Source organism: Microchirus variegatus (genome assembly GCF_963457635.1).
Source record: "Microchirus variegatus genome assembly, chromosome: 16".
NCBI lineage: Eukaryota > Metazoa > Chordata > Actinopteri > Pleuronectiformes > Soleidae > Microchirus > Microchirus variegatus.
Window position 1 is genome coordinate 17,897,922 of NC_139817.1, and position 6,144 is coordinate 17,904,065.

Below are 6,144 nucleotides of genomic sequence, written 5' to 3' on the forward strand. Positions count from 1 at the left end.
AAAAAACCTCTGCGAGGTCGTGATAATCCTCGGGAACGCCAACGAGATCCGGGGGTTCAGGATGTGTGTCGGAGGTCTGGAAGATGTCGGTTGAGCGGACTTCAGGCATCGGGAGTGGCAATGGACGCTCCAACTGGTGAGTTGACCGGAAGCCCAGTTGAAGGTAGGGTTGTGTTGTGCGAGCCAGGGAAGACCCGGAACCACCGATGCCGATGAAGCAGGAATCAGGAATAGCTGGACCTCTTCCACATGGTTACCGGACAGAATCATGGTGATGGGGGTGGTGCGACGAGTGACCTCTGCCAGCAGGTTCCCGTTGAGGTCGGAGATGATCTTGGGTTGAGTAAGAGGAATCGTCGGGATCCCCGCCTGTTCAGCCAGATGAGTGTCAATGAAGCTGTCGTCGGCTCCCGAGTCGACCAGGCAAGATAAGGAGATCTTCTCTTGACCCCAGAGAAGTTGGGCCGCCAGAGAGACACGAGTAGGCGCAGGACAGGTCACCGCTCTACTCACCAACGCTCCTGCGTGCGTTGGTGAGCTTAAGCTTTTGGGCGAAGAGGGCAGGAGGCGATGACATGGCCAGACTGTCCACAGTAGATGCAGGCCCCAGACTGCAAATGGCGCCGTCTCTCAGTGGAAGTGAGACGAGTTCGGCCCAGCTGCATAGGTTCGGCGCTGCTAACATTAGCGGTAGGAAAAGGTGGCGACGATGGAAAAGAGACGGAGGACGGCGATGCTTCGAACAGGCGAGAAGGTGGGTAACATCGTCTGTCGCGTCGCATCTCTCTAAGTCTGCAATCGAGACGAATAGCTAGTTCAATCGATGCGTCGAGACTGGGTGTAGCATCCCGGGTGGCTAATTCGTCCTTGAGTTCCTCATTAAGGCCATTAAGGCCGTATCATTCCAGCCACTCTCTGAAGCATGGATGCGAAACTGAACGGAGAAATCTGCTGCTGAAGAGTTACCCTGTCTCAAGGAGAGCAAACGACTAGCTATGTCACTGTCTTGAAAAGAGTGATCGAATACCCGAGTTAGCTCGTGAGCAAATGCGTCATAGGTTGTAGGCCGTGTGTGTACGTTGCGGAGGAAGGCTGCTGCCCACTTCGCGGCTCTACCTGACAACAGATTAACAACAAATGCTATTTTAGCATGGTCAGATGGGTAGGTAGCAGGTTGTAAATTGAATACCAGGGAGCACTGGAAGAGAAAGCTACCGCACTGATTAAACTCACCCGAAAATCGTTCGGGAGTGGGAACGAAGGGCTCTCGAGACTGTAGCGTAGGAGCTAACATAGGTGGCGCTGGGTGTGACTGAACCGGAGGTGTAACAGGAGGAGCAGGGTGAAGCAAGGGCCGGAGGTTAGCTGTTAGCTCACGGATAGAAGATGCTATGTCGACTAGCAACGCCTCGTGTCGGCCAATAGACTCGCCATGAGTGGCTAATACCTGTCGGACTACGTTTCTGTCTGCCGGGTCCATTGTTGGTCAGATCCAACTGTTACGTTTCCCTTTAAAGGGAAACAAAGACCTTTAAGAGTGGAGGACCCGGATGCAGACAGGACAACGGTAGGTATATAAAAATACAATTTTATTACCCTATATAGTACAGACTAGCATGGATGAATAAGCACAGAGCTAAACGGAACGCAGCTGGGCCAAACTTATGGCGACTCCTCGTGGCAACAAAGTTCGTTCTGGCGTTCACAAGGAACGGACTCACTCGAGGTGTTTGGAAATGACGAGTGAGAGTCCACGAATGCCGAAGAGGGAGACGGATGCGGCGGGGAAGTGGAGGAGACGAAGGAGCTGGAGAGACAACAGGAGGAAGCGATCCCGGAGGTATTGGAATCCGCAGGAGGCTCCGTGTAGCTCTCGTGTGCAGGAGACGTGGTGACCTGCAGATGGAATTCCAGGTAAGTTTCGATCTTGGGAGTCAATGTTTCTAGTAGCGAGTAAGTACAACTATACCGGCTGAGTGAAAACATGGATCTGACGCCAGAGACTCGCGAAGCTCCGCCTTATAAGCCTGCATGATCGCTGATCAGGAGCAGCTGGGCAGGAGCTGCGCATGTGGAATCACTCTCTGACGTCATCTGGGAAAGTGGGTCAACCATGCCCCCTGCAGGGCGAGAGAGAGAGAGACACACCGAGCAGTAGAGAATACAAACATAGGTAACGTATAGAATGTGAAGTGTGGATCACATTTGTTTCCAGATAGACTGTCACAGTCTATCTGGAAACAAATTATTGTTTGCTATCGGGAGCAAAGTAGTTGCCTGATTGAGATGAAAATGCTTCCTGAATTGGAACCATATTTTAAGAGTGTTCTTGACAACTGGGCTCAAACCTTGAAGACTTACACCAACAGGTAAAGAGCCACTTACCCTGGAATTCCACTGGACGTGGAACGGCCGCGGAACGGCAGCGGCGCGGTCGCCGTTGCAAATCGCTTCCATTCTAATCAATGAGAGCATTCCCACCGGCCGCACTGCGGCGCGTCTCAGCAGCGGCCCAGAAGCGGCTCGCCGCGCCGCAGCGCTATCGATAGGAATCAGTTCTATTTTTTCCGTTGCCGCTGCTGAACCTCGTAAATTTCAACGAAGCAGATTGCACAAGACAGGAAGTCCGACACAGAATCAAAGTAAAACATTTCCGCCCCCCTTTCAAAATAAAACACAATACGCAGGTCATATAACCTGTCACCACTTCACATCAACATTACGTCGTGACCGGTGCTGCCAGGTAAACAGTCAATTAATCAGAGCGTCTCTGAGAGTCATAATGAACGACGAGAGACTGATTGTTGAAGTGGAGAAACATAAAATCATTTATGACACCAGATCAACAGTTCTTCCACGTCGGAGAATGTAAAGAAGCTGTGTTGTTGTTGTTTACTTTATACACACAGTCTATCGCTGGATCTCGCGAACTCGCGTCCGTTCGAGATTATCGCGCGATCTTCCGTGAATACCGCCGGCTCCCAAGGCTCCGCGCCGCTGCCGTAACGCGCCCGGTGGGGACTGCCGCCGGGCAGAGGACGAAGCGGAACCGCGCCGCTGCCGTTCCACGGCCGTTCCGCGTCCAGTGGAAATCCGGGGTTAGGATAGATAAGGGCGAGAGTGGAGAGTTAGAATTAAGTTCCATAGAAGCCCATGATGGACCTTCTTTGTTTTCATAGGTAGAAATCCAATAATTAAGTTTGGAGAGGTTAGCTGACCAGTAATAAAATTAAAAAAAATAGGCAGACCCAGTCCTCCTGCTTCCTTAGGCCTCTCCAAGTAAGCTCTTTTAATCCGTAGGGTGGAGTTGTTCCAAATAAAGGAGGTAATATAATTATTCAACACTTTGAACCAGGACTTCAGTTCGTCAATAAGATGGGGATCATCTGAAATAAATATAAGAACCGAGAATCTTTACAAGGCCTGCCAGTGTAACAGGGAGTGCTGACCATCTTTGGAAATCCTGTTTGGTGCACTCTAGCAACAGTTTAAAATTGCAGTCGTATAGGTCTTGTAATGTCGAGAAACCCTTATGCCCAAATAAGTGAAGGACTGGTGTTCCAATTTAAAGGGAAGATTACTATAATTAATGGAGATTTCCAGTTGATTAGTCTGTAGCCAGATAGAGCCCCAAATTGTTGTAATATGTCTATGAGCTTAGGAATTGATTCTGTAGGATTGGATATAAAGAGTAGAAGGTCATCTGCATACAGCGAAACTTTATGTGGGTCCTGGTTCCTAACAATGCCTGGAATATCATGATTTATCCCCAGCGGTATGGCGAGAGGCAGCACCCCTGTCGAGTTCCTCTTTGCAGCCTAAACGAGTTCGACCTGACCATGAAACTATTGGCATGGTGTACAAAATTTTAACCCATGAAGTGAAAGATGTACCAAACCCAAACCTATCCAACACCATGAACAGGTAATTCCACTCAACGTGGTCGAAGGCTTTCTCCGCATCAAGGGAGAGCAGAACCTCCGGCTGACGGAATATTGTACAACCGCCGCATGTTATAGAATGACTGCCTCCCTGGTATAAAGCCTGTTTGATCGGGATCAATGATGGTAGGTATCACCGTTTCTAAGCGACGTGCCAGCACCTTAGTTAGGATTTTGTAATCACAGCATAAGAGACTAATCAGGCAATAAGATCCACACTTCAAGGGATCTTTGTCTTTGCCTTGTCTGCCTATTGTGTCATTCTCTGTTAGTAGAGCATTCGTTTTTGATAATATTCTGGGAGATGTGAGGTTTAGAAATGTATTTATTATTGGAGGTAGTTCTAGTTCCCATGTACTAGTTCTAAACCTTGTCCGAATTACAGCTTGAAGCTTGGAGATGTTTGAGCGTTTGTCCTGACCGAGGCTCTGGGAGAACTATAAAGAATTTTGATCCAGGAGACGAAGTTTTGTTTGAATCCAAATTATTCATTGAAGCAAGGAGGAATTTCCAGTTTACTCTATCAAATGCTTTTTCTGCATCCAGTGACATAATTGCTGATTCAAGTTTATCGATTGTGCAATAGTCTACTATATTAATTAGCCTGTGCGTATTATTTGTTGAGTGTCTGCCCTTAATAAATCCTTTCTGGTCTGGATGAATTCATGAATTTATGAAGGGGGGGATTTTTTCCAGTCTCCTCGCTAAGGCATTGCAGATGATTTTAAGATATGCATTTATGAGTGAGATTGGACAATAGCTGGATGGGAGTGAGGGGTCTTTATCCGGTTTAAGGTGTAGACAGATATGTGCTGTGTTTATACTTGGGGGGAGAGTGCTACTTTCCTTAATTCCATTACCATTTTATGAAATATGGGTGCCAGTATGGGCCAAAACATTTTGTAGAATGACGCTCGGAATCCTGGCCTGGGTCCTGGGGCTTTCCTGTTTGGCATGTGGTGGAGGGCATCATAGAGTTCTACCATTGAGATGGGAGATTCTATGGCAGGGATCTCAAACTCAATTTGCCTGAGGGCCGCATGAGTTCTGGGAGAGGCTGGGCTGCATCATGTAAGTAAGTTGAAAATTTGAGGTAAAATTGCGGCATTCTGAGGCTTTTTGAAAGACCAATATGGTGACTCATGAAGTAAGGCCAAGTAAAAAAACGAAATTAATTATTATGCCAATTCTGTAGCATTGTTTTTACTCTAATTGTGTTGTTATGGCTAGGACTGTGTTTACTGACGTCACTAAAGTCAAGGCATTGGAATTATAGAGGGTGCCCCTCATCTGGTGCAGGCCTTTTTTTCCCCCGCACCGCCCCTGCTGACTCTGCTCTTCTTTCACCTGCATTCTGAGCATCTCCGTTGCATATCCAACGCAGAATGGAAAGGATAATTTCTCTATGTGCAGTTGTATCCACACATAATATGTCATATATTATATGACACATACAAAATGATGTTTGGATCGAGTACAGTCGCGATGAAATACAGGAGAACCGAGTAGATGTTAGTAAACTGTTGACAGATTCTGAAGAGTGCACTTTTCATTGTTTTCACTCCGTGGTCTCATTCTTTCTGTAGAAGACACTTTAGCGCTGTAATTAAGGGAATAACAGATGCATCAGATGAGCTGATCTCTGTAGTTAACTGCTGTTTTGAATCAGCAGCTGCTACAGTCTGCAGCTTTTTTTCTCTCCCTCTTGCGCCGTTCTTCCTTATCGTCACTGTGGGCCACATGTCTGAGACTACTGTTCTAAGGTGTTGACCTGTTCGTTGTTAAGTGTTCATAGATTTATAGAGTTTAAAAATGTGTTTATCTCTTTACTAGATGAGGTATTATTGGATGAGTATAGGTTTTTGTAGAAGTCTTTAAAGACGTTATTTATGTTTATTTATGTTGTCGCCTCATCCTCACCAAAATTTTTAATGCATACTAGATACCAACATCCCCCATACACACATACCACAGCACACATACATACACACCACACCACACCACATCCTGGTGGGGGGGATGGGTGTGGGGGGACCTCCTGGGTACTTGTGTCCCACCCGCCTCCCGGCTGGGCTGGGGTCGGCAGTTTGGGCTGGGGGGCGGCTGTGGAGCTCCGGGGTGCTGGCGGCTGCGGGAGGTGGTTGGGTCGGCTGTCGGTCTGTTGGGGGGAGCCCCGGGGGACCTGGCTGTGACTTGCCATGAC